Genomic DNA, 19,018 nt, shown 5'->3' with positions numbered 1-19,018 from the left:
GACCATGGCTGTTGGAGGTTTCTATATTCTATGCTGAGTATTGATGGGAAATTATATGGGAGGGTATTGATTTAGAGAGTGAAGGTATGTACAGAGCATCAGGTTGTGGAAGAGCAGTGTGGTTTCAGAAGTAGTAGAGGATGTGTGGATCAGGTGTTTGCTTTGAATAGTGTATGTGAGAGATACTTAGAAAAGCAAATGGATTTCTATGTAGCATTTATGAATCTGGAGAGGGCATATGATAGAGTTGATAGAGATGCTCTGTGGAAGGTACTAAGAATATATGGTGTGAAAGGCAAGTTGCTAGAAGTGAAAAGTTTTTATCGAGGATGTAAGGCATGTGTACGTGTAGGAAGAGAGGAAAGTGATTGGTTCTCAGTGAATGTAGGGTTGCGGCAGGGATATGTGATGTCTCCATGGTTCTTTAATTTGTTTATGGATGGGGTTCTTAGGAAGGTGAATGAAAGGGTTTTGGAAAGAGGGGAAAGTATGCAGTCTGTTGTGGATGAGAGAGCTTGGGAAGTGAGTCAGTTGTTGTTCGCTGAAGATACAGTGCTGGTGGCTGATTTATGTGAGAAACTGCAGAAGCTGATGACTGAGTTTGGTAAAGTGTGTGAAAGAAGAAAGGTGAAAGTAAATGTGAATAAGAGCAAGGTTATTAGGTACAGTAGGATTGAGGGTCAAGTTAATTGGAAGGTAAGTTTGAATGGAGAAAAACTGGAGGAAGTGAAATGTTTTAGATATCTGGGAGTGGATTAGGCAGCGGATGGAATCATGGAAGCGGAAGTGAATCATAGGGTGGGAGAGGGGGCGAAAATTTTGGAAGCCTTGAAGAATGTGTGGAAGTCGAGAACATTATCTAGGAAAGCAAAAATGGGTATGTTTGAAGGAATAGTGGTTCCAACAATGTTGCATGGTTGCGAGGCTTGGACTATGGATAGAGTTGTCCGAAGGAGGGTGGATGTGCTGGAAATGAGATGTTTGCGGACAATATGTGGTGTGAGGTGGTTTGATGGAGTAAGTAATAACACTGTAAGAGAGAAGTGTGGTAATGAAAAGAGCGTGGTTGAGAACCAGAAGAAGATGTTTTGAAATGGTTTGGTCACATGGAGAGAGTGAGCGAAGTAAGATTGACCAAAAGAATATATGTGTCAGAGGAGAAGGGAACGAGGAGGAGTGGGAGACCAAATTGGAAGTGGAAAGATGGAGTGAAAAAGATTTTGAGTGATCGGGGCCTGAACAGGCAGGAGGGTGAGAGGCGTGCAACGAATAGAGTGAACTGGAACGATGTGGTATACCAGGGTCGACGTGCTGTCAATGGATTAAACCAGAGCATGTGAAGCGTCTGGGGGATAGCATGGAAAGTTCTGTGGGGCCTGGATGTGGAAAGGGAGCTGTGGTTTCGGTGCATTATTACATGACAGCTAGAGACTGAGTGTGAACGAATGGGACTTTTGTTGTCTTCCTAGCGCAACCTTGCGCACATGAGGGGGAGGGGGTTGTTATTTCTTGTGTGGCGGGGTGGCAATGGGAATGAATAAAGGCAGACAGTATGAATTATGTACATGTGAATATGTGTATATGTCTGTGTAGTATATATATATATATATATATATATATATATATATATATATATATATATATATATATATATTTTTCTTTTGCTTTGTCGCTGTCTCCCGCGTTTGCGAGGTAGCGCAAGGAAACAGACGAAAGAAATGGCCCAACCCACCCCCATACACATGTATATACATACGTCCACACACGCAAATATACATACCTACACAGCTTTCCATGGTTTATCCCAGACGCTTCACATGCCTTGATTCAATCCACTGACAGCACGTCAACCCCGGTATACCACATCGCTCCAATTCACTCTATTCCTAGCCCTCCTTTCACCCTCCTGCATGTTCAGGCCCCGATCACACAAGATCTTTTTCACTCCATCTTTCCACCTCCAATTTGGTCTCCCTCTTCTCCTCGTTCCCTCCACCTCCGACACATATATCCTCTTGGTCAATCTTTCCTCACTCATTCTCTCCATGTGCCCAAACCATTTCAAAACACCCTCTTCTGCTCTCTCAACCACGCTCTTTTTATTTCCACACATCTCTCTTACCCTTACGTTACTTACTCGATCAAACCACCTCACACCACACATTGTCCTCAAACATCTCATTTCCAGCACATCCATCCTCCTGCGCACAACTCTATCCATAGCCCACGCCTCGCAACCATACAACATTGTTGGAACCCCTATTCCTTCAAACATACCAATTTTGCTTTCCGAGGTAATGTTCTCGACTTCCACACATTCTTCAAGGCTCCCAGAATTTTCGCCCCCTCCCCACCCTATGATTCACTTCCGCTTCCATGGTTCCATCCGCTGCCAGATCCACTCCCAGATATCTAAAACACTTCACTTCCTCCAGTTTTTCTCCATTCAAACTCACCTCCCAATTGACTTGACCCTCAACCCTACTGTACTAATAACCTTGCTCTTATTCACATTTACTCTTAACTTTCTTCTTTCACACACTTTACCAAACTCAGTCACCAGCTTCTGCAGTTTCTCACATGAATCAGCCACCAGCGCTGTATCATCAGCGAACAACAACTGACTCACTTCCCAAGCTCTCTCATCCCCAACAGACTTCATACTTGCCCCTCTTTCCAAAACTCTTGCATTCACCTCCCTAACAACCCCATCCATAAACAAATTAAACAACCATGGAGACATCACACACCCCTGCCGCAAACCTACATTCACTGAGAACCAATCACTTTCCTCTCTTCCTACACGTACACATGCCTTACATCCTCGATAAAAACTTTTCACTGCTTCTAACAACTTGCCTCCCATACCATATATCTTAATACCTTCCACAGAGCATCTCTATCAACTCTACCATATGCCTTCTCCAGATCCATAAATGCTACATACAAATCCATTTCCTTTTCTAAGTATTTCTCACATACATTCTTCAAAGCAAACACCTGATCCACACATCCTCTACCACTTCTGAAACCACACTGCTCTTCCCAATCTGATGCTCTGTACATGCCTTCACCCTCTCAATCAATACCCTCCCATATAATTTACCAAGAATACTCAACAAACTTATACCTCTGTAATTTGAGCACTCACTCTTATCCCCTTTGCCTTTGTACAATGGCACTATGTACGCATTATGCCAATCCTCAGCACCTCACCATGAGTCATACATACATTAAATAACCTTACCAACCATTATATATATATAAATATATATATATATATATAAATATATATATATATATATATATATATATTATATATATATATATATATATATATATATATTATATATAATAATATATATATTATATATATATATATATATATATATTTATTGTATACATATATATATATATATATATATAATATAATATAATATATATATATATATATATATATATATATATATGTTTATTTGTATATGGATGGGGTTGTTAGGGAGGTGAATGCAAGAGTTTTGGAAAGAGGGGCAAGTAGGCAGTCTGTTGTGTATGAGAGAGCTTGGGAAGTGAGTCAGTGTTTGTTCGCTGATGATACAGCGCTGGTGGCTGATTCATGTAAGAAACTGCAGAAGCTGGTGACGAGTCTGGTAAAGTGTGTGAAAGAAGAAAGTTAAAAGTAAATGTGAATAAGAGCAAGGTTATTAGGTACAGTAGGATTGAGGGTCAAGTTAATTGGAAGGTAAGTTTGAATGGAGAAAAACTTGAGGAAGTGAAATGTTTTAGATATCTGGGAGTGGATTAGGCAGCGGATGGAATCATGGAAGCGGAAGTGAATCATAGGGTGGGAGAGGGGGCGAGAATTTTGGGAGCCTTGAAGAATGTGTGGAAGTCGAGAACATTATCTAGGAAAGCAAAAATGGGTATGTTTGAAGGAATAGTGGTTCCAACAATGTTGTATGGTTGCGAGGCGTGGGCTATGGATAGAGTTGTCCGAAGGAGGGTGGATGTGCTGGAAATGAGATGTTTGCGGACAATATGTGGTGTGAGGTGGTTTGATCGAGTAAGTAATAATAGTGTAAGAGAGATGTGTGGTAATGAAAAGAGTGTGGTTGAGAACCAGAAGAAGATGTTTTGAAATGGTTTGGTCACATGGAGACAGTGAGCGAAGTAAGATTGACCAAAAGAATATATGTGTCGGAGGTGAAGGGAACGAGGAGAAGTGGGAGACCAAATTGGAGGTGGAAAGATGGAGTGAAAAAGATTTTGAGTGATCGGGGCCTGAACATGCAGGAGGGTGAGAGGCGTGCAACGAATAGAGTGAACTGGAACGATGTGGTATATCAGGGTCGACGTGCTGTCAATGGATTGAACCAGAGCATGTGAAGCGTCTGGGGGATAGCATGGAAAGTTCTGTGGGGCCTGGATGTGGAAAGGGAGCTGTGGTTTCGGTGCATTATTACATGACAGCTAGAGACTGAGTGTGAACGAATGGGACTTTTGTTGTCTTCCTAGCGCAACCTTGCGCACATGAGGGGGAGGGGGTTGTTATTTCTTGTGTGGCTGGGTGGCAATGGGAATGAATAAAGGCAGACAGTATGAATTATGTACATGTGAATATATGTATATATATATATATATATATATATATATATATATATATATATATATATATATATATATATATATATATATATTTTTCTTTTTGCTTTGTCGCTGTCTCCCGCGTTTGCGAGGTAGCGCAAGGAAACAGACGAAAGAAATGGCCCAACCCACCCCCATACACATGTATATACATACGTCCACACACGCAAATATACATACCTACACAGCTTTCCATGGTTTATCCCAGACGCTTCACATGCCTTGATTCAATCCACTGACAGCACGTCAACCCCGGTATACCACATCGCTCCAATTCACTCTATTCCTAGCCCTCCTTTCACCCTCCTGCATGTTCAGGCCCCGATCACACAAGATCTTTTTCACTCCATCTTTCCACCTCCAATTTGGTCTCCCTCTTCTCCTCGTTCCCTCCACCTCCGACACATATATCCTCTTGGTCAATCTTTCCTCACTCATTCTCTCCATGTGCCCAAACCATTTCAAAACACCCTCTTCTGCTCTCTCAACCACGCTCTTTTTATTTCCACACATCTCTCTTACCCTTACGTTACTTACTCGATCAAACCACCTCACACCACACATTGTCCTCAAACATCTCATTTCCAGCACATCCATCCTCCTGCGCACAACTCTATCCTTAGCCCACGCCTCGCAACCATACAACATTGTTGGAACCCCTATTCCTTCAAACATACCCAATTTTGCTTTCCGAGGTAATGTTCTCGACTTCCACACATTCTTCAAGGCTCCCAGAATTTTCGCCCCCTCCCCCACCCTATGATTCACTTCCGCTTCCATGGTTCCATCCGCTGCCAGATCCACTCCCAGATATCTAAAACACTTCACTTCCTCCAGTTTTTCTCCATTCAAACTCACCTCCCAATTGACTTGACCCTCAACCCTACTGTACCTAATAACCTTGCTCTTATTCACATTTACTCTTAACTTTCTTCTTTCACACACTTTACCAAACTCAGTCACCAGCTTCTGCAGTTTCTCACATGAATCAGCCACCAGCGCTGTATCATCAGCGAACAACAACTGACTCACTTCCCAAGCTCTCTCATCCCCAACAGACTTCATACTTGCCCCTCTTTCCAAAACTCTTGCATTCACCTCCCTAACAACCCCATCCATAAACAAATTAAACAACCATGGAGACATCACACACCCCTGCCGCAAACCTACATTCACTGAGAACCAATCACTTTCCTCTCTTCCTACACGTACACATGCCTTACATCCTCGATAAAAACTTTTCACTGCTTCTAACAACTTGCCTCCCATACCATATATTCTTAATACCTTCCACAGAGCATCTCTATCAACTCTACCATATGCCTTCTCCAGATCCATAAATGCTACATACAAATCCATTTCCTTTTCTAAGTATTTCTCACATACATTCTTCAAAGCAAACACCTGATCCACACATCCTCTACCACTTCTGAAACCACACTGCTCTTCCCCAATCTGATGCTCTGTACATGCCTTCACCCTCTCAATCAATACCCTCCCATATAATTTACCAAGAATACTCAACAAACTTATACCTCTGTAATTTGAGCACTCACTCTTATCCCCTTTGCCTTTGTACAATGGCACTATGTACGCATTATGCCAATCCTCAGGCACCTCACCATGAGTCATACATACATTAAATAACCTTACCAACCATTATATATATATATATATATATATATATATATATATATATATATATATATATATATATATATATATTATATATATATATATATATATATATATATATATATATATATATATATATATATATATATATATATATATATATATATATTTATTGTATACATATATATATATATATATATATATATATATATATATATATATATATATATATATATATATATATATTGTTTAATTTGTATATGGATGGGGTTGTTAGGGAGGTGAATGCAAGAGTTTTGGAAAGAGGGGCAAGTAGGCAGTCTGTTGTGTATGAGAGAGCTTGGGAAGTGAGTCAGTGTTTGTTCGCTGATGATACAGCGCTGGTGGCTGATTCATGTAAGAAACTGCAGAAGCTGGTGACTGAGTCTGGTAAAGTGTGTGAAAGAAGAAAGTTAAGAGTAAATGTGAATAAGAGCAAGGTTATTAGGTACAGTAGGATTGAGGGTCTAGTCAATTGGAAGGTAAGTTTGAATGGAGAAAAACTGGAGTAAGTAAAGTGTTTTAGATATCTGGGAGTGGATCTGGCAGCGGATGGAATCATGGAAGCGGAAGTGAATCATAGGGTGGGGGAGGGGGCGAAAATACTGGGAGCCTTGAAGAATGTTTGGAGAACATTATCTCGGAAAGCAAAAATGGGTATGTTTGAAGGAATAGTGGTTCCAACAATGTTGTATGGTTGCGAGGCGTGGGCTATGGATAGAGTTGTGCGCAGGAGAGTGGATGTGCTGGAAATGAGATGTTTGAGGATAATATGTGGTGTGAGGTGGTTTGATCGAGTAAGTTATGTAAGGGTGAGAGAGATGTGTGGAAATAAAAAGAGTGTGGTTGAGAGAGCAGAAGAGGGTGTTTTGAAATGGTTTGGTCACATGGAGAGAATGAGCGGGGAAAGATAGACCAAGAGGATATATGTGTCAGAGGTGGAGGGAACGAGGAGAAGTGGGAGACCAAATTGGAGGTGGAAAGATGGAGTGAAAAGATTTTGAGTGATCGGGGCCTGAACATGCAGGAGGGTGAAAGGCGTGCAAGGAATAGAGTGAATTGGAACGATGTGGTATACCGGGGTGGACGTGCTGTCAGTGGATTGAACCAGGGCATGTGAAGCGTCTGGGGTAAACCAAGGAAAGTGTGTGCGGCCTGGATGTGGAAAGGGAGCTGTGGTTTCGGTGCATTATTACATGACAGCTAGAGACTGAGTGTGAGCAAATGGGGCCTTTGGTGTCTTTCCTAGCGCTACCTCGCACACATGAGGGGGGAGGGGGTTGCTATTCCATGTGTGGCAAGGTGGCGATGGGAACAAATAAAGGCAGACAGTATGAATTATGTACATGTATATATATGTATATGTCTGTGCGTGTATATATATGTGTACATTGAGATGTATAGGTATGTATATTTGCGTGTGTGGACGTGTATGTATATACACGTGTATGTGGGCGGGTTGGGCCATTCTTTCGTCTGTTTCCTTGCGCTACCTCGCTAACGCGGGAGACAGCGACAAAGCCAAATAAATAGAATAAAAAACAAAAAAAAAAAAAAATATATATATATATATATATATATATATATGTATATATATATATATATATATATATATATATATATATATATATATATATATATATATATATATATATATATATATTCCCTGGGGATAGGGGAGAAAGAATACTTCCCACGTATTCCCTGCGTGTCGTAGAAGGCGACTAAAAGGGAAGGGAGCGGGGGGTTGGAAATCCTCCCCTCTCTTTTTTTTTTTTTTTTTTTTTTCCAAAAGAAGGAACAGAGAAGAGGTCCAGGTGAGGATATTCCCTCAAAGGCCCAGTCCTCTGTTCTTAACGCTACCTCGCTATCGCGGGAAATGGCGAATAGTATGAAAAAAAAAAAAAAATATATATATACTGAGTGTGAACGAATGAGGCCTTTGTTGTCTTTTCCTAGGGCTACCCCGCACACATGAGGGGGGAGGGGGATGGTATTCCATGCGTGGCGGGGTGGCGATGGGAATAAGTAGGGGCAGACAGTGTGAATTGTGTGCATGGGTATATATATATATATATATATGTATGTGTCTGTGTGTGTATATGTATGTGTACATAGAGATGTATAGGTATGTATATTTGCGTGTGTCGAAGTGTGTGTATATAAATGTGTATGGGGTGGGTTGGGCCGTTTCTTTCGTCTGTTTCCTTGCGCTACCTCGCAAACGCGGGAGACAGCGACAAAGCAAAAAAAAAAAAAAGAAAAAAAAAAAAAAAATATATATATATATATATATATATATATATATATATATATATATATATATATGTATATATATATATATATATATATATATATATATATATATATATATATATATATATATATATTCAGAAAAGAAGAGTGAATGTTGGGGTGAAGAGGGTGGTGAGAGTAAGTGAGCTTGAGAAGGAGACCTGTGTGAGGAAGTACCAGGAGAGACTGAGTACAGAATGGAAAAAGGTGAGAACAATGGAAGCAAGGGGAGTGGGGGAGGAATGGGATGTATTTAGGGAATCAGTGATGGATTGCGCAAAAGATGATTGTGGCATGAAAAGAGTGGGAGGTGGGTTGATTAGAAAGGGTAGTGAGTGGTGGGATAAAGAAGTAAGAGTATTAGTGAAAGAGAAGAGAGAGGCATTTGGACGATTTTTGCAGGGAAAAAAAGCAATTGAGTGGGAGATGTATAAAAGAAAGAGACAGGAGGTCAAGAGAAAGGTGCAAGAGGTGAAAAAAAGGGCAAATGAGAGTTGGGGTGAGAGAGTATCATTAAATTTTAGGGAGAATAAAAAGATGTTCTGGAAGGAGGTAAATAAAGTGCGTAAGACAAGGGAGCAAATGGGAACTTCAGTGAAGGGCGCAAATGGGGAGGTGATAACAAGTAGTGGTGATGTGAGAAGGAGATGGAGTGAGTATTTTGAAGGTTTGTTGAATGTGTTTGATGATAGAGTGGCAGATATAGGGTGTTTTGGTCGAGGTGGTGTGCAAAGTGAGAGGGTTAGGGAAAATGATTTGGTAAACAGAGAAGAGGTAGTGAAAGCTTTGCGGAAGATGAAAGCCGGCAAAGCAGCAGGTTTGGATGGTATTGCAGTGGAATTTATTAAAAAAGGGGGTGACTGTATTGTTGACTGGTTGGTAAGGTTATTTAATGTATGTATGACTCATGGTGAGGTACCTGAGGATTGGAGGAATGCGTGCATAGTGCCATTGTACAAAGGCAAAGGGGATAAGAGTGAGTGCTCAAATTACAGAGGTATAAGTTTGTTGAGTATTCCTGGTAAATTATATGGGAGGGTATTGATTGAGAGGGTGAAGGCTTGTACAGAGCATCAGATTGGGGAAGAGCAGTGTGGTTTCAGAAGTGGTAGAGGATGTGTGGATCAGGTGTTTGCTTTGAAAAATGTATGTGAGAAATACTTAGAAAAGCAAATGGATTTGTATGTAGCATTTATGGATCTGGAGAAGGCATATGATAGATTTGATAGAGATGCTCTGTGGAAGGTATTAAGAATATATGGTGTGGGAGGCAAGTTGTTAGAAGCAGTGAAAAGTTTTTATCGAGGATGTAAGGCATGTGTACGTGTAGGAAGAGAGGAAAGTGATTGGTTCTCAGTGAATGTAGGTTTGCGGCAGGAGTGTGTGATGTCTCCATGGTTGTTTAATTTGTTTATGGATGGGGTTGTTAGGAAGGTAAATGCAAGAGTTTTGGAAAGAGGGGCAAGTATGAAGTCTGTTGGGGATGAGAGAGCTTGGGAAGTGAGTCAGTTGTTGTTCGCTGATGATACAGCGCTGGTGGCTGATTCATGTGAGAAACTGCAGAAGCTGGTGACTGAGTTTGGTAAAGTGTGTGGAAGAAGAAAGTTAAGAAAGTTAAGAGTAAATGTGAATAAGAGCAAGGTTATTAGGTACAGTAGGGTTGAGGGTCAAGTCAATTGGGAGGTGAGTTTGAATGGAGAAAAACTGGAGGAAGTGAAGTGTTTTAGATATCTGGGAGTGGATCTGGCAGCGGATGGAACCATGGAAGCGGAAGTGGATCATAGGGTGGGGGAGGGGGCGAAAATTCTGGGGGCCTTGAAGAATGTGTGGAAGTCGAGAACATTATCTCGGAAAGCAAAAATGGGTATGTTTGAAGGAATAGTGGTTCCAACAATGTTGTATGGTTGCGAGGCGTGGGCTATGGATAGAGTTGTGCGCAGGAGGATGGATGTGCTGGAAATGAGATGTTTGAGGACAATGTGTGGTGTGAGGTGGTTTGTTCGAGTGAGTAACGTAAGGGTAAGAAAGATGTGTGGAAATAAAAAGAGCGTTGTTGAGAGAGCAGAAGAGGGTGTTTTGAAATGGTTTGGGCACATGGAGAGGATGAGTGAGGAAAGATTGACCAAGAGGATATATGTGTCGGAGGTGGAGGGAACAAGGAGAAGAGGGAGACCAAATTGGAGGTGGAAAGATGGAGTGAAAAAGATTTTGTGTGATCGGGGCCTGAACATGCAGGAGGGTGAAAGGAGGGCAAGGAATAGAGTGAATTGGAGCGATGTGGTATACCGGGGTTGACGTGCTGTCAGTGGATTGAATCAAGGCATGTGAAATGTCTGGGGTAAACCATGGAAAGCTGTGTAGGTATGTATATTTGCGTGTGTGGACGTATGTATATACATGTGTATGGGGGGGGGGTTGGGCCATTTCTTTCGTCTGTTTCCTTGCGCTACCTCGCAAACGCGGGAGACAGCGACAAAGTATAAAAAAAAAATATATATATATATATATATATATATATATATATATATATATATATATATATATATATATATCTATATATATATATATATACATATACTAGCTGTGGTATCAGGCGTTGGACTGGAAAAAACTGCTCAAACAAAAATGTTTTGTATCACTTTGAAAGCAAAAAGTTTATATGTCTAAGTAAGCACAGTCTTTGAATTAACATTGACCAGATGGTAATCATTGCTTTTGTTAACATTACGTACGTCTGGTTGCTTATTCTGAATGAGTGCAGCTTGGGTACCAGGTGCTGCTGTAGAAAATGACTTTTGTGCAATAGAAAAGAATATCTTATATCTATTTGTAAAGAGTTTTAACTTTATAAAACATAATGATGATTGAACCAATGCCAGTGGTACATTTTTAACATTCTCTCAGCTGTAGTGAACTAAGTGTAATCTATGACTTCCAAAGGAGGTCATTGATGTCCTCAAAGTGGTCTTCAAGGCCAAAATGCAATAGCATTAAACCGTACCACCTCGTTCAGATTCTGAAGTACCTACTTCTAAAATCTAAGGTTTATATACGCCATGGTTTGGTCTTGCATAAACAAAACGCAAACGCAATGCAGACACTTTTAAGATTAATCGTAAATTACAGCAAGAAATATACAGGTAACATAGAATGCAATTTCGAATGGAGAAGACCTGTAGGAAGTGTGGCGTTTTGAATACTTGAGAGTGGATATGGCAACGAATGGAAGGTCAACGAATGGAAGGGAAGGCCAGCGGCAATAGTACTGGTCGTATTGTGGAAAGAAAGGCATTTCGTAAACAAGTTGTTTACTAAATGGCATCCTTACTATGTCTCTTCGCTGTATATCAACTGACTATTATATTTCATTCTTGTATCTCCCCTGATGATGTGATTATTACACGAAAGTGCACTTGGGAACGTATCCTGTTTCATTTCTCCGTGGACTCATATGAATAAACTTGATCACGTGCTCAAACGTGATCCTTTCAAATATATATATATATATATATATATATATATATATATATATATATATATATATATATATATATATATATATATATATGCTCGCGATCGTTGACCGTCTCAAAGAAAATCCTCGTATATGTAACATCTTCCTTGGCTGGAAAAATCTTATTCGTGTGAATTCATCGTGTAACGTTGCTCTGTCAGAATAGAATCCTTTACGTATGAACGATAAAACGCCTTTAGATCATTTTTTTGTCTAAGATTTTTCACTGGATTATAATGAAACAGGGTCTTTTTCATAATTCAGATACGATCTTTTTCATAAATGTTCAACGTGCAAAAACCTTATCTAAAAGGTATATAGATAAAAATGTTTCTCTCTCTCCTAGCAAGAGATAATGGGTTGGTGTGAAACAGGGAAAGCCCATCCCAGCGCCCTGCACTTTTCCTTGGATGTGAGGCAATACCAGGAAGATATAAAAGTTAATGGTCGCATTGCACGACATGGTGCTGCAAGAAACCGAGGAAAAGAAGGAATTCCTCTCACCAGACAGCTCGATGTAAACTTCTATTTTTGAATATACGTTGGTACTCGCTTATCATGTGAACTTTATTAAGTAAACTTTACCATGGTAACTCCATATGAAAAGTCTTACTATGGAAGTGTTGTATTATAAGACTAGTAGAGCTCAACTCACACCGTGAGATATACATATCAAAAACATTTCAGAATTTTTGAAGTAAATTGTTATTGTGGAAAATTATGATGGTCCGCCGGAATTGAACACAAAAGCTTACGAAAAAAAAGAGCGATAGATGTAAATCTCGTCTTATCAGAACTCAAGAAGGTAAACTTTAATTGTAAGAGAACTATGGCGGTAAGCTTTAAATATCAGAGCTAGAAGACATCATCATTGTGAGAGGAACATTTGTCTGAGACCTTCTCATGTGAACTTGCATAATAACTGTGACAGTACCTCCTGTTACCACAGAATTCTGTATCAATATTCTGGAGGATATGTTTGCTGCCAGAGAACTCCTGGGGAGAGGAGAACACTTGAGTAAAAGAGTTCTTTGCATAACAATGTGAAGAGGGAGTCTCGGGGTAAACTTCCATAAATGAACTTCGGCAAACTTCTGTAACGAGAGAGCTTTGAAGATTAATTCCTACATCAACTGAGAGTATGTTCATTGAGTCAAGAGATGGAATTACATAACAGTCGAAAGAGAGGAAAGTTGTAAGAAATTTTCGATAGAGAGATGGGTAAATACTGGGTCTTGAAGGCGCTAAACTTAAACAGATTTCGTCTACCCCACTGAGATATCCAGTCAAAAGTCTGAGTTTATTAAGAAAGTTGTGTCGAAACGAGATGAATATTAAGTGAGAGAAGAAAGAGCACAATTGAAAGATGTGGCGAAATGCCGTTTTGAGTTATCAGCGTATGGGTGCATTTGGTTATTTGTGGACGAAAAGATATCGTTGATAGAAAGGAAAAAAAAAAAAAAAATAGGACACAGGGCAGAACCCTGAAGGACACTGCTGCTGACAGAGAATGGGGAAGAGACTGATCCATGAACATCCACTGAGACAGATCGGACAGAAGGGAACAACGTGAAGGAGGGAAGCCAAAAGAGGAAAGCTTAAAGAGGGGATCCCGTTACCACATCTTGAAAGGCTCTGAATATGTCAAGGACAAGTACATATGATTCCTCCAGATTCTTCAGGGATGATGAGCAGACATTAGCAAGATAAAACAGAATATCACGGGTAGTTCTTGCCTTCCGAAATCCATAATGGTGATCAGAGAGAAGACTGTAAGATTCAGTATGTCAGGGAATATGGAAGTTGAGGAGGGATTCAAAGACTCTGAAAATGGTAGATGTGAAAGGACAACTGGTTTTAAACAGAAACTGAATAGATGAGAAGGCACAGGTGTAAGTTTAGAGGCATATTTTCAGAATACAGGAATTGATGCCATAAGCACCATAAGTCTTGCGTGTGTCCAGAAAGAGAAGCCCTTTTCGGACAGTTCGAAAAGAGATTACGGGAAAGGGTATAGGATTATTGAGAGGAGTTTCAGGAAGGGAAGGAATGTTAGATTTTAAGGAGAAACGGGAACCAAAGAGAGTTGCTATGTCTACGAGAGAGAAAGTGAAGGGTAAGTAGAACAACAGAAGCTGTTAGCGATGCCCTTAGTTAAAGACTAGAAAGACAAAGCAGTAGATGACGAAGAGTTTATCGCACTTTCCTTGCATAAAGGAACACTTTACCTCACAGACAGCGTATTTGCTATAATTATAGGCAGTGGTGAAAGCTGAATGGGAGTCAGAGGTAGGAGAGTTTTTCCAAGCCCGATATGTCTGATCCCCCTGGTCTGAATGGCCTCAGAACAGGAGCGGTTCGACCTTGGATTGGAAGAAGAGGTTGACTTGGTGATAAATGCTTCCATCCCCGCAACAATAACCTCTGATATGAGTTTGGCGAAGACAGAAGCATCACCAAATAAGCGATAGTAACTTAACCCAAGGAAAGTAGAAATGAATTTTCGTTATTCCAGTCAGCTTTGCTGGAGTGCTAATATCTATGTTTAGAGAGGGCTGCCGTTGAAACAGGTACACTCATGAGAGTGAGGTCAGAATCAAAATAAATGGGGACGAGATTGTGTGGTAACGACACAAAGGATTAGAGGAGAAAGAGATCCAGAATACTAGAAGAGTGGTCGCAGTTGTCATGAATATGGGTGGGTGGAAGATAATTTCCAGTAGATCACTGAGAATGGAGAAGGTAAGAGCTTTTATACTTCGATCATCCATACAAGAGGAATTTAACCATTCCCTATGGTGAACGTTGAAATCCCCCAAATAGAGGATCTCGGCTTGTGGGTGAGAGGGAGCAACAGTCTAATGGTAGGAGTCTGGGTAACTGAAGAAAGATATAGATTTTGTAGAATTAAAAGAGCAGTAAGCGAGCAGTAAGTGTGGTAGGTGGGGAGACATACTTATAGCTAGATGACATCAAAGTTTGGCGATTCAAGGTACTCGAGACGTGCTACAGGTGTGATAATGTTGGAATATGCATAAACACCACCTCTGAACCAGAATCATGAGTGGAGGTTATAGTTGGATATGAGAAAGGGGCTAGTGTGAACTTAGACGATTGTGTCTCTGACAGTTTAAGATATTTGGAGAGATACTAGACAGATGGTATTCAACCGAAGAGAGGCTACCAGAGAGATCACGAATGTTGGTATAGTGAACAGAAAAAGATGAAGGTCTAACAGAGAAGGAAAGGTCGTGGGAAGGGGCCGGTATTACTACTGTCAGAGCCCTCCCTCATATTGGCAGTAGAATCAGGCAGAATCCTGGAGATTCTTAGCACCACATGATGCCGGGGTTTAGGGGCCATAGGTTCGTTGGACTACATGATTATATCTAAAAACTGTTGTGCAGATGACAGATGGCAAGAGAACTTGTGTATGAAGAAAATAAGTGAGGTTTAAGTAAGCGTATGGCGTTTGTAAGGATAAGATGGCAGGAACAGCCCGGTAGTCCAGTCTTGATGAGACAGAAAATAAGATAAGCAATCCCGACATGGAGTGAGTGAGATGACTCCGGGAACCCATAATCCAATCATTAATACAGCCATCAGACTTGAACTGCGCAGAAATCTATGGCTTGAAGATATCCTCAGGGAGCATTGTCACCTTTTGTATGCCACATGCAACTCTCGCACATGTCAGCACTACTGTCTGAAATACCTCTATTCCTTACCCACTCCTCTTGATGCAAAATCTTATCTAATGCTTATCGAAAATCTAGATGAATGACATCAACTGCTTTATTTTCGTCATACATGCTGATGACATTATAAGTCAAGCAGATTTGTCAGACATGAGCGATTTCGTCGAAAACCTGGTCGAGAATCGTTTATTAACTCCAGTCCTTGGCTTGATAGTATCCTAATTTAATTAGCAGCGAATCAAACCCGCAAAGAGAGTATATTAGATTCAGATGTAACAACAAATGAGGATCTTCTTGATAATGCTGAAGTTGGAGAGTTCTGGTACAAGTGATCAAAGACAAACTACTTTTGAGGTCACTCTCAACAATGCATATAATGATGATCAACATGACCGTCGCAGAAAAATGTATGATTTTAGATTTGCAAATTCTAATGATCTTCGCATTTCACATGGCAGGTAAACCTGAAATGATGTAAACAACTAAAATGACATGAACGTAGCTTGGAAAAGCTGTAGCACTACCTTCAAAGCGTTAGAGGAAACAGTGAATGATATATTTCTAGAACGAAGCCAAGAATGGTGAGATAAAAAGCAAAACAATTGATGTCATCTATCTAGTATTTCAAAAAACATTCGGTAAGGATCTACACCAAAGTTTGCTGGCAAAAATTAAATCACACGGCAATGATGGCTTTGTATTTCGGTGGATGGTAAAAAGGTTAGACGCAACAAGTGGAGTGCCACAAGGATCAGTCTTGGGACCGGTTCTCTTCCTCATTGATATTAATGGTACTGATGATGGCATTGATAATAAGTAATAAATGCAAAATACGCTAAAGATACAAGACGGATATAAATCTACAAATGAACTTGAACGTCTATTGCTTCAAACTGACATAGACACACTGATGGGCTGGGCTAATGGGTGGCAAATAAGTTTTAACGTCAATAAGAGCAAAGCTTTGCATATCGGCAACAAAAACGAAATAGCATCCCACAGTATGAATTCTGACGAACTCCAAAAGTTAATGAAGAAAAAGACTTGGGTGTAGTAATCTCTGGTGACTTAAAACCAGGTAAGCAGTACACAAAAGTAGAAGAATGAACTAAATTATCGGATTCACAGGTAAAGCCTCCAAATTTGAGTCTAAGGAAATCATTCGTACTCTTTACAGTTCGTTGATTCGTCCCTATCCTGAATATTGTGTTCAGTTTCTGGTCTCTCAACCTAAAGACAAGACAGACAGAATGATGAGAGTGCAGCGCAAAGCTACCAAGATGATTTTCGAGCTGAAAAACAAATCCTACGACAGAACATTAAACTACTTGAAGCTATACAGCTTGGAGAAGAGAAGGTTAAGAGGTGATATATGTATTCAAAATCATCAAAGGCTTTGATAATTGATCTATCAAATTACTTGAGAAACGATTCGTCTGATTTCACTCGTAGTAATGGATACAAACTTGAGGGCAAGAGTTTTACCTCGAGTAAGGCAAAGAACCTTTCCTTCAAAAGGATTGTTAACATATGGGACGATCTGCTAATCAAAGTGGTTGAAAACAAACATATAGATACGTTTAAGAAAAGACTTGAGAACTGTTCTGCTTCAAGTCCACGACTGACATTATTTGCACCTCCTTAGCCATATTAACAATTTTCAGGTTATTCTCTTTGAGTTTCTGATATCTTCCACTATCACAAACAGCTTCAAAAGAATTCACTGATCTGTTGTTGTTTGAATTTCTTTGTATTTCTTTATAAGGTGACTGAGGAAATGGTTACTGCAGCCAGTATACAGATGACCAAAAACACACACATACAGTACAAACACGAACATGCAAATAGGTAATTACAAACACTTGTACACGCATACGCACTTACACACACACACACACTCGCATCGACAAAATCACACACTACGATTAGATGGACTGATACACCAGCATTACTAGCTCTTATCTTCACACATTCAAAATGGATACTGAAAATATACGATGCACCAACTGGAAAAGCAATCATGTAATGGTCATATTTGATGATGAGATAAATGAGAAGGTGAACAGGAGCAGAGATGAAACAAAGTTTGAAAAGGAGAAACAATCATGAATACTACATAGAACTCAAACATTTCTGTCGTAACATAAAATTGGAAACTGGAGTTCGGTTGCCAAAAACTAGGGCTTTGTGGTGATGGTTCTGTGAAATTTCAATGAAGGGATTGGAACATGAGTTCCTCTACCCTCAAAAACGGAGGAAAAGTTATGAAAAAAGGAGGATTGTTTCAATAAAAGATTTCAAGAAGGAAAGGAGCTTAAAAAAGATAGGCGGATGTCCAGCAGCCAACATTTGCAGATTATAAGAGAGCAAGATAAGAAAGGAGCAAGTGAACTTTAAAATGAATTTTGAGGACAACGCAGAGAAAATCCAAAAATTCCGAAATTCTTCACTAGATTCATCAGACGTAAATTGTTAGTTAAAGAACAGTTGATCAGGCTAAGGGATTCCAAGAGAAGAGTTGTACAGGATAGCATAACGACATGTATGGAGCCAAGTGAGAAGATCAAATGGCTGTTTACAGTGGAAGACACCATAGGCCCAACACCACTGGGACGGAATGGGAAGGAGGTCATAGGGAACACTGAGATACTGAGAAAAAAGTTTGTGAAAATTATTGTGTATGATCAACAACCCAAGAACAATAATGATCTCGAGGGACAAAAACAGCCGAGGTTTCACGAAAATTACGCCAGAGATGTCGAACAACACCTGTAAACCACCGGCATGTTGTTATGAACTACGTCGTGTCCGTACTGGTGTTTCATTAAGGGAGTCACAATATCCCGACTATAAAGGCAATGCGTGCCAAGTACTGAATTCTACAATGGAGCAATTATCATTTTACAGCATTTTCAATAGATCCATATCCAAACAAAATATCCTCTGCTCTTGTGCTAAAAGCTAGGCGGATGAATGGAATAAGATGACGAAGAGTAAACAAGAGACGGAACACTACGAGAGTAAAACTCCTTCCTTTTGTTAATATACATGTATATATATATATATATATATATATATATATATATATATATATATATATATATATATATATATATATACTTATTTATTATTTTGCTTTGCCGCTGTCTCCCGCGGAAGCGAGGTAGAGCAAAGAAACAGACGAAAGAATGAC

The sequence above is a fragment of the Panulirus ornatus genome, chromosome 20 (genome assembly GCF_036320965.1).
Source record: "Panulirus ornatus isolate Po-2019 chromosome 20, ASM3632096v1, whole genome shotgun sequence".
Classification (NCBI taxonomy): domain Eukaryota; kingdom Metazoa; phylum Arthropoda; class Malacostraca; order Decapoda; family Palinuridae; genus Panulirus; species Panulirus ornatus.
Note: the sequence above shows the minus strand (reverse complement) of the source record.